The following is an 11,237-nucleotide window of genomic DNA, read 5'->3' as shown; positions in this document are numbered from 1 at the left end:
CCTCTTTTTTTTTTTTTTTTTTTTTTTTAAATAAAGCCTTACCGTCAATGAAATAAACACGCCTCAGTGTAATATTCAACATAGTTGTAAAGACGCTTTCCTCAAACAAATCAAAGAATGAAACAGTTCCCTGTCCTACTGTTGGGTGAAGGCAGGGCACACATGCCCAGGTCTACTACATTAGTTCAAACAGAATATTTGGTATAAGAGAAAATAATTTAAAATAGAGGTCTGCTAATTGGAAGTAATACATTAAAGAAAAACTTGAAATATTCCCATTGTTTTTAACGACCGAGAAGGCAATTAAGGCCACAAGAAAAGTCAATTTACGACTTTAAATCTCGTAGAATTACAACTTTTCCTCACAATTTAACATGTGACCCTTTTGTTGTAAATTTGGTACTTTCAAGTTTTAATTTTAAATAAATGTGTTTGGTGACCCCTGAAATAGACACTGCTTACTTTCATACAACAAAAATTTTTGGTGGTAATTTACAACAAGATTTTAAAACATTTTGAATTTTAAAAAGAACAACAACACAATTTTAAAATGTTTGTTTCTGAACTTTTTTCCATTCTTACAGTCTTCGATCTGTGTTTGTCCTGCAGATGGCGCTCCAGTGTCATCGAAGAGTTCTTGATGTTTATGAATGGCAAAAGTATTTTTACGTATTTACAGATGGTAACTTTATTAGGAGATTGTGATTTTTATTGATTTAATATTTAAGTTTCTCGTGTGATCATTGAACCCTTTAGGGGCGTGGAGTGTTTTTTTCTCTCGGTCAATCTGCTTACATCTAAATGTCTGCGATCTGCTCTCAACTGTCTGGGATCTGCCGTCTGTGCTGACAGGGGGAGGAGCCTGGCTGGCTACGATCAGGGCTCCACCCCCTCCCGTTGAGGAGAGCCGGGCCGCGCGGGGATGAGTGACCAGGAGCGCGCGGGATGACTTCTTACCTGCAGAGGAAAACGGCGGCGGCGCAGCTCCAATGACCGGCGTTGGAAGATAGTTTCTCCAGCACGTGTGAGTAGGCGGTTTTTCCGAGCCGGACGTTAATGCAGCTTCGTGCTTCTAAAGGGTCGTTAAAGTGAGAAGAGGCGCGTGAGCTGGGGGGGGGGGGCAACAACCACAGTGAGACGGAGCCTGGTTCTAGACGGGGGCGTTCAGGTACTTCTTCTTTACATTTACCGGACCTGTGGCTTTACCGTGATGCGTTCAGGGCACACGTCCGCACTTCTGTGGAGTACTTCTGCAGACTGTCGCGCACGGAAACGCGCACACACTCAGAGCTGTGCGCGCACGGAGCTTTTAGTGCACAATCCCCCCGAGTCAGCAAAAAGACTTGGTCCAGTTTGCAGGATAAGTTCTTGGTTTCCCATTTGTCAGAACCAGTACTGGTCTCAGTACCACACATCCAAAGGAACTGGAAGAACCGAACCGATCGGTCCACTCTGATCGGGTCAGAATCCTGCTGCTGCGTTTGTTGTAAGTTCTGGTCCAAACAGCTGAGGCCCAATGAAGAACCAGAGCTGTAGAGTAGAAGCCCAAACCTTTACCACAGCAGCGTTAGAACCTGACAGAACCCTACTGGAACCACAGTTCTTCAGAGGTTCTTTTATCAAGACAAGGAGGATCCAATATTTACCATTTAAACAGAAAATATAACTTAGTTTAAAACTAAATTAAAACCCAGGAGGGAAAAACAAACGACTAAGCTAAAACACATGGAGTTAGAAAAGGAAACATTTCAGTTCTGGATCAGTGACTGTATATAAGTACTGGACTGAGTGACCCCCACCCCCACTCACGCCACATTCCAAACAGGAAGTACCCGCTGGTTCCAAGAAGCCAGAATCCCATTGACCCTCATAGGGATATAAACAGCTGTTGCTCAGTCATTGTATTGGTCAGAAGAAGCATTCTGGATCTTTTTTCAACCGATTTTAGTGCAAGTCATCCAAGTTATACACTGACCAATCAGATGCCTCGATAAAAGTAGGCGGTCTCACGTCAAACAGTCAAAACATTTGATGGGCAGATTCTGCTGAGCCCGGCTGGCCTTCCGCACCTGATCGATTGAGTGGAAACTGGACGAATGGCGTGTGACGTCACCCATAGAAAATGCCTCGCCTCCGGTTCCGAACCAATTTACGTCAATTCTGTCGCCATTTTTCCGCGACATGTCCGTCGCCACGTTGGAACCAGACGTCCTCAGTAGGTCGGTCCACATTTGTTTGGCAACCACTCTCTCCAATCAGGAGTGAGCATGTCAGAAGGCCACACCCCTTCCACTTAAAGCGGAGAATCTGTCAAACTCGTCGAACGTCCGATGCCAGCCCGTCTACTTTAATTGAGGCATCTGATTGGTCTGTTTATAACTTGGATAACTTGCGCCACGGGAAAAATATGTTAGAACATAGAATGACTGAGCAACAGCTGTTTATTTCTCTATAGAAGTTTTTTTTTTGGAACCAGCGAGTACTTCCTGTTTGGAACGCCAGTAGGACAGCGTTGCTCAGTCTAGTTCTTATTTCACTGTTAATATGCAGAGCAGGAGTCTGAAACCTTTAACACTAAAATAGCCAACTGGGCCAGAGAGAGCCACAGAGTCCCACTTTACTGCTTATATAGGATTTTGAGACCATTCAATTATAAAGTGTAGATTTTAAATATGTACAATAATGAAATTATTATAGTGTCATATTTCTCCAAAACTATTTCAATCTATTTTACTTTTGACAGCAGCAAATACAAGTTCCTTTCAAAATAAAATGCATCCTGTGTGACAACAGATGCTCCAGCTGCAGCAGATTTATTTGCATTAAAAATACGTGGAAGCCAATTAAACATGTTTTTTTTTTATCAAAGTGACATTGGTTATTAAAAAAATCTGTACGTTTAAATGCAATTCTATACATTAAGAACTTGTACAGCTGAATTGAGAATATGTGTTTTAGGTTTATTTAAATAAATAAACCACTCTGATAGTATATTTAGAGTTAAAATCTAAATGACAAACCTGAACCATAAACCAAATTAAACCAAACTACAAGCCGGCGTTTGGTTTTCTGGAGTCTCAGGCTAAAGACTCCTGGTCTAGACACTTCAGTTCTGACTCTTGTACCTGCTTATGGATTCTGAACGCTGGTTCTGGCTTTCAGAACCACGGACCTGTGCACCAGCATGCAGAGTTTCCTGCATTCAGAAGCCGAATGAAAAAGTGAACCGTGGATTCAGACCAGAAATGGGAACATGCTGAATCCAGGTTCTGCTGCAGTTCTGACCTCAGCTGCCAACGATCAGGATTCCTCAGACCTGGTAGAGCTCCTCCTCCAGTGGTCCAGTTGTGAAGAACCTGTTGAAGCTGGAGCAGCACCACATCTGGGGGGAAGATGGGGGCGTCTGTGGAGCTGCTGCCCCCCCCCCAGCACAGTTCTAATAGTTTCAGAATAAAAATGGAGGCGTTCTGTCTGTGGTGTCTGAAGGTTCTGGAGAACCATGGAATGTGCTTGAATATTCTAAGCACTCCAACGTAAAATGGTATCTTCCACATTCTGGCACACCTGATTCAGTTAATAAGGTCATGAGTGGGCGGTGGGGGTTTATGGCATGTTATTGTTGCTTAAATGCCCCCAAACAACCCCAGAACCTCAGTCATGACAGAACCACTCGTTATGGTCATTGTGCTGAGCTTTGTCTTCAGATTAATGTACATGGGGGTGGGGGTGGATCTACTGAAATGGGGCTTTAGTAATCTTTGGCCATATGGCGTTGAGGACAGGGGCTGGTGAGGGGGGGTGGAGGGTGTACATGTAGGTCAGTGTGGAACAAAGACCCAACTAATCCTTCACGTTCCGCGGGAGAGGCAGGAGAAAGATGAATGTGGCGAGCACAGCCCCCCCCCCCCTCCTGACTGAAGTGGGGGCCATGATGCATGCAGACACTGGAGGAGAGATGGATGAAGTCACCCTGGTTTGACACAAGGGGGCGTTTTGCAGTATCAGGTGGTGTTGGGATGAGTGGGGGGCTTTAAAAACCATATTTGGTCAAATGACCAGAGTTGTTCACCATCTTTATGTGGTCAGTATCCAAAAAGCAAAAAAACAGTGGAATGACGGAATGAAAGGGTTAAATGTCCTGATGGAGGGCCATCTGTGATGATGATGATGATGATGATGATGATGATATGACTGTAGCTCACAGTGCAGCTTTTGATCTGCTCGTACATATTTATCCCTCCATGGAAGACACACAAGGGGACAGACGATTAGATAAGTAGAAACGTGGAACTGACATGTTTTTTTTATGGATTAAGTTCACCGCTGCACATCCTCCTGCTGGATATGCAGCAGCATGTGCTTCCTCCTGTGTAACGCCGGCCTCAGCGACACACGTTCAAGCCCCCACTTCCAATAGAAAGGCGCATGTCAGGCTTCCACGTTCACCTGTCGCCGTGCACGTTTTGAAGTGCGTTCATTGACTCTACATTCAAAACGCGGGTCCACTGAACGCTTGCTGAAGGGTGGACAAGCTGAACTTTGACCTCTTGGATCTGGTAGTGACGGTAGGATGACGTCCTTTGTAATTCACGGAAATGCCAACTATTTGAAAATGAATCAATGAATAAGTGCGGTTTGTGTCCGGCCTGGAATTCTGTGACATCACGTCTTTAGCCGTGAAGAAAAAGAAGAGCGGCTGAATGGGGAAGTTGGTTAAGTGTAGGACTGGCACACGGGAATTGCGATAAATGGTTACCTTAAATGTTAACACGCGCACTAAAACATTCTTATGGTAGCTTAAAGCATTCACCAAATTAAACAGAGCCAGTTATGCATTTGACCAACAGGATGGACTCTTGTGTTAAATGCCGCTGTAGGTGCCACAACCGTTCGGCCTGCAACAACCGTTCGGGGTCCTGGGACTAGTGCTGACGTCACATTATGTGACAAACAGAGCTCCGACATAGAGCGAGATTATTTTCTAAAGGTGGTCTTATTATTGTTATGATTATTATTAAGTGCATTTGCAGCCAAGTGGACAGCGTTCCGAACCCTTCTCCGGACCGCACTTTATAACAAAGCAGCTTCTCTGCCTGCAAACACGAAGCTACGAGACTCCAGCTGCTCTGCTCAGAGACTCGGTTCTCTGTGTGGAGCAGCAGCTTCATTCTAACAGCCACAGATGTTTTTACAAAGTGGGTTGTGGCAAAATCTCTATAAACACTACAAAGAATAATGTCAGACACAATTTATGAGGGAAAAGAACTTTAGGCTATAAAAGGAAACAAGAAATGAAAATATGTAGAGCCCGAGCAGATCTCCACGCTACGTAGTTTGTCCAAGTGGGGCCACCGTAGCGTGATGTCATCCTCAGTCGAAAGGACAGTTATTGCAGGCCGCATGTGTATGGTACTTACACCGCCTCCTATGTAGACGTGGGTCAGTTGAAGCTTAATTTACTTTTATTTACATAAAACCTTTGCTGGGAAATAGAAACAATGTTTTAGTTTTTGGGGGGTTTCTTTCTTCCCACCATCATGGCAAAATGGATCACTAGTAATTTTTCGTCCTAGCGTGGGCAGTTCTTAAATTCCCATTCAGGGATTATAGGGAAGATGGGGGGAGGGGTGCTCTGTTTGTTGGTAGTTTTAAGAGATATTGTCATGGGGGGGGTCGGGTCAGGTTGGGCTCCAACCAGAAGCTCATCTGCATTTTTCCTCTGTTCTTTCTGATAAACCGAACACCTGAGAGCAGCAGAGCGAAGCGACGGCTCTGCTCACAACTGTTCAGATGAACCTGATCTTCATGAAAAGGACACCCCCCCCACACACACTCCCCGTGGGGGTCTCACAGTCTCCTGTCCAGCCTCTAATCGGCCACAGGAGTTTTAACGTTCCCCCAAAGTTTCCGTCAGAAGTCTACGGCAAAAAGCCGGGGAGGCCAGTGTGTGTGCATGCATGGTGGGGGGGGTTCAGCGAGAGGTGCCGCTTTTATCACACCTCGTTCTAAGTCGACTGCAGAAAGTATGTTGCAGGGTCAGCTGTTCAGCATTGTTGCAGCCTGTGCTGACAGAGCCCCCCCATTGTACTGTGTTCCTCTGTCAGCTGTGTGTGGACTTCCTCTGTGGGTGACAACCATCAGTGTGCTCACCTGCAGCAGAAAAGAGACGTGTCCATTCATCTGCACAACAGGCCCCCCCACCCCCATCCCCAGACTCCGGTTTGTACGCTGCCTTAAGGTTCCTCTCAGTTTGACAGCAGAGAAAGCTTACCTCTGGTTTGGAACAAACATCTGATCCTCTGAAGAGCTTTTGTTCACTTGCAGACGAACTCTGGTGCGGTTCACTTCAGTGTGAATGCAGATGGACTTTCCCTGGACCAAAGAGAGGAATAGGCTGAGAACAGAGCCACAAAAAAAAATTCCACACCGTGAATCTGATCAAGCATTGCATTGTAAAAATGTCTGCTGGGTAAATGTATGCTAGTAAAAGACTGGTGTTCATACCATTGACTGTATATGAGAACAGGACTGAGTGGCCCCTCCCCCTGGTGTTCCAAACAGGAAGTGCTTGCTGGCTGCAAGAAGCCAAATTCCCGTAGACTATAGAGAAATAAACAGCTGTCATTCTATTGCGCAGAACAACCATTCTTGCTCTGATACTATTTAACATGTGCAGATAATCTTAATTGTTTTGTATTTTTTTTCTGTAGTTCAGGTTATTGAAGTAATAAACTGACCAATCATGCGCCTCAATGAAAGTAGGAGGTTTCATGGGATTGACAGATTCTCCCGAACGCAAGTGATATGTGTGTGGCCTTCCAACAAGCTCACTCCTGATTGGCGAGGGAGGTTGCCATAGAAACGTTAACTCAAATTGTCTCGGACCAGTCACTGCTTTCTGACGTCATCTGGCTCCAACGTGGCGGCGTCCATATGGTTGAAAAATGGTTGGCATCACATCCACTCGGTCCAGTTCTCATATACAGGCAATTGCTCATGCATAAGAGGTCAAGCTGGCTTTTTTCTATGTGCTTTAGTCTTTCTGTGGGGACCATGGGACTTTTCCAGGCACTCTTCTCCTTGGTTCTTTCCTGGATTTGCTGTGAGTGTGATGTCTGTGCGTGAAAGCAGGGGGAGTCTGAGATGACCGAAACTCGGTCCGAAACTCGGATGATTCCTTTCTTCTGAAGGTTCCCTTAAAGATCCACTACAATGAAAAATGTTTTTTTTTTTTGTGTGTGTGTGGTGTTTTTAACATGTTTTTGTAACATTTTTCTCATGATGGAGGACATGTATACAGAAAATTAAGATTAAAACTGCATTTCTGAGTATTTCTCTACTCAAATTATTGTGAATGAGGAACAGCCGAAAAACGCGGTTGGAAAAAAATTGTGGTTGTGGCCTAGCTGCTAGGCTGTAGGACATGAGCTCCCTGCTCTGCTCCCTTCTGATCATCCACCATCAGACACATAGATCCACGACTTCTTTGTTTTCCTCGTCTGAGCTGGAATCTGGATTTAAACTGTACGACTGGATAGCTCTGATATTGCTCGCCATTTTTGTTGCACCGGTAATGTCACGTTGGGATTGTGAGGGTTTGTAAACATGAGGGAGAGAGTATAGACAGATGGATGATGGGAAATAAAGGCAGACTTACTCCTCACCAGATCAAAAGAAGATTGGAGTGGGACTCTAGGGACTCCCACTCCCATCTTATTAAGCAAAATCAAAAAGCCTATGCTGTTTTCTGGGACCTAATTTCTGCAGGGCAGCAGCAGATCATTGTAAATTCACCTCCGAGTTGTGGGCGGGACTGTAAGCGTGGAGCAACTCCGCCCCCTTCCCCTCCTCATTGCTGGGAGCTTGGAGAAGGGAGCTTGTGATCCGCCCAGCGTACTTTCTATGCTCTCAATTCACGGCAATTTGAATAAAGAAATATCATATACTTTGGATTTTAAGACGCTTCTGAGTACAAGCTGCAGCAGCCAAAGACAAAGCATAATAAAGAATAAAAAAGTAATTAAGATGTCGCACTGTTGGAAGAAATTTATTTAACAAAATACAGGAATAAGACAAACCTAAAACTGCAAATCATAAAAACAGAATAGATAACAATAGGCGGAAAATATATTTACACGCTTCACTACCGAAACACATTGATGTAGGGCTGCACAATATGAGGAAAACTCGCGATTTTGGTGATTAATGTTGCGGTAACGATATATTTTGCGGTACATAAACCAATAGCAAAAAAAACAAAAACATCATTCCCATTTCATTGCAACAGTTTAAAAATTATACTCCAAATGTCGATATAGGTGACAAACATCAGACATAATAGGCCTCCAGCCGATTGGTCAACAACGCGAAGGCATCCATCCGATTGGTCAAATGCATAAAGGGATTTATTTCTTTTTGTTAAATGCCTCAAGCTTGCATAAGACTGTTTTAGCACATTTAAGGTTTACAATTTATTGCATTAATTTTTGCCGTCTTTTGAGATATGCATATTGCAGAGCTGGATATTGAGATAACGATAAATTTGCGGTATATTGTGCAGGCCTACATTAATGCTGAATGAATAAAACATCAGAGGATTATTGTTTATTACCACAACAATAAACAATTATTCTGATAACCACAGCAAGCTAGCAAGTCACCATAACTCTTGTATTAATTAAAATCACTAAATCCGTGGAATTTTTCATCCTCTGTGTCGCTTTGGAACAACTTCATCAAGTACGGCGTTTGAATGAGCGCCGCTTCTTCTTCTATGGTAACAAATACAGATGCACACATCTACAGTGCCCTCTAGTGGTTGTTGCTATTTATTTTTTCAGTAATTACATACAAGTCAAACCTGAGTATAGGTCGCACCACCAGCCAAATTGTGAAAAAATTCAAAACTTACACTCCAAAAGTACAGTTCTGAAAAATGGCATTATGTCCTCTGTCATCAGGAAAATGCAACGAGAACATGTTAAAAACTCAATTTTCATCAGAGTGAGTCTTTAAACATGTCTTCATCGTGCAGAAGCATGCGTATTTGATGACGAGGGGTGGCTGCAGCTTCGGGAACTTGGTTGAACTGCCAGATTGCAGATGAGTTTTTCTTTGGTTTTTCTTCTTGGGGCTTCCAATAAAACAGTTTCCCTGTGGATGATTGTAGAACTGAAGGAGGTCATTTTCTGATGCTCCCATAAACAATTTTGGGTTTTTGGTCCAAGCAGATGTTGATCTTAAATTGTTACCAGGGAGTAAATCTGTGTTTCATGATGGCAAATGATCTGAAATCCTGCTTTCGTGAGTTTTATGAGCTGGAACCCCCATTTATGTAAGAATGAACAAATCCATTAAACAGTGGACCCTGGATCTATATTCTACGAAAGTTATTTTTTCAATGGAATTATGGAAATGAATACAAATTCCAAGATATTATCTAGAGTATTAGTCTTTGGAAAGTGTCGGTACTTTTCAAACAAACCCATCCAGGAGAATATTAATAGTATAAAACAGGAGGGGGGGCTCTCCAGCATGCAAATGAAAGAAGAGGCAGCAGAAGTCCTCTGTTTCTTAGTGAGGATGTGTTTGCCTCTCCAGAGAACAGGATGTGTGTGTGTGGGGGGGAGGGGGGGGGCGCTCTAACCTCCCTAAAATAGTTCTAAGGATGTTGACGATGACGTTTGTATTTTTTAACTTGTCCTGTCAGACGGCTGTGCGAGCAGATCAGAGTTGAAGGCCTCTTGTGGTGGACAGATTTTACTGTGACAATAGAGGTTTAAGGGTCTTCAGACACACAGAGAGTATATTTGTATAAACCTCTTTTGTATTTGAGGCTAAGGTTTATTTATAATAATTATGTTTGTATGCTTTCCTTGTTTGACCGGACAGAAGAAAATAGGAGAAAGGGAGAGAGTGGGATGGTAGAGATGGGGGATAAGGGGTTAAAATGGGGGAGATGCTCGCCAGCTCTGCCGAGGACAAACTGTGGGGAGTGGAAGAAACCGACCACCCTACTGGGACGGTGGACGCCGGCCACCAGCAGAGGCTCCAGACAGTGCCTGGGTCTCCTCTCAAAGTTCAACAGAGCGCCATCACATGTTCCCAGAACGCAACAGCCTCAGTTCTGGGTGTCGCTGGATTGTAATGATAGAGTAAAGATCAGGCTCCTTTGACTTGTTTCCTGCCCTCCCCGTCTGTGTTTTGGGGGGGCAGATTATTCCCTCCTGGGTTTTCTAAAAATGCCCTCAGCAGCTGCTCAGAACTTGGACAGGGATGCAGCTCTGAGGAACTTCCATTGTCTTGTGGGAGAGTCTTCTTACGTCCATCAGTCCAGGTTCAGTGTCCATACAAGGAGTTCAAGCTGCTTCAGAACCATGTTCTGACTGGACGGTCAGAATGATTTGATCAAATGTGAACCTTCTCTTTGCTTCCTTTGGGGTTTGGGTTTGAAGCAGCGACCCAGACTTTTACATTCGGCTTTCCCAGAAAACCCAAGAATTTTCTCGTTAGGCTGCAGCCTTTTTCCTCGTGGTTCGGTTCTGGTCAGAACTGGGCTGAGCCCGCAGCTGAGGGTGGGCGAGCAGCAGAGCAGCTCGGAACCACGAAGTTTATTTGAAGCAGAGCTGCACGCTGATTACAGTGCGGTCTCCTGGCAGCTCCCAGGTCCGGCTCAACCAGATTCTTCTGCAGGCCTTTTCCTGGGAGGGGCTCTGAAGGCATCTGCTGCCTCAGCGTGTTTCCAGGCTGTTTTTGGAGCGGAGCTCAGAGCTGCACGTTTACAGGCTCAAAGATTAAATCTGTTTTCCTGGAGCAAAAAAGGTCGCTTTCACCTCACGAGCAGGTGTGTTTTGTTTGTCCATCGGCCTTTTTCCATAGAGCAGATGCTTTTACTTAAAGCTTCTCAGAAGAAACAAGATCACATCTGCTGTAAGGAGAGTTGTAGAGTTGGAATTACTCAGACCTTCTCTGCCAAACACAAACAGCAGTGTTTGCTGCTGATGCTGGATGTTGTCGCCCCCCACCCACCCAAGCAGAGCCCTGCTGCTGTGCACAGGTCTCTTTTGCGCCAGCATCCAGGTGTGGCCAGTCTGGGTTGTTATTTGGTGTGAGTCTTGGTACCATCAGCAAACTGAAGACCAGATTTAAAAGGGAGGGCGGGGCGGGGCGGTATATGTGGAGAGCAACTCATAAAAACACATTGTTGGAGGCAGTATAATTGTGTTGGCCAACGCTCC

General features: G+C 44.5%; 1 protein-coding gene across 2 annotated transcripts in view; it reads left to right on the top strand.

Annotated features, from left to right (window-relative positions):
- The first annotated feature begins 3 nt into the window (after positions 1-3).
- pdzd2 (PDZ domain containing 2) overlaps positions 4-11,237 on the top strand; it is a 45,155-nt gene continuing 33,921 nt past the window's right edge. For both annotated transcript variants that reach the window (XR_002290919.3, XM_011479699.4), the window contains exon 1: positions 4-1,024. The gene's annotated coding sequence lies outside the window, so the exon portion shown is untranslated. The remainder of the gene's footprint in view (positions 1,025-11,237) is intronic.

The sequence above is a fragment of the Oryzias latipes genome, chromosome 9, assembly GCF_053564925.1.
Source record: "Oryzias latipes strain Hd-rR chromosome 9, Olatipes_Hd-rR_3.1".
Taxonomy (NCBI): domain Eukaryota; kingdom Metazoa; phylum Chordata; class Actinopteri; order Beloniformes; family Adrianichthyidae; genus Oryzias; species Oryzias latipes.
Note: the sequence above shows the minus strand (reverse complement) of the source record. Positions and strands in the feature narration are given on the sequence as shown.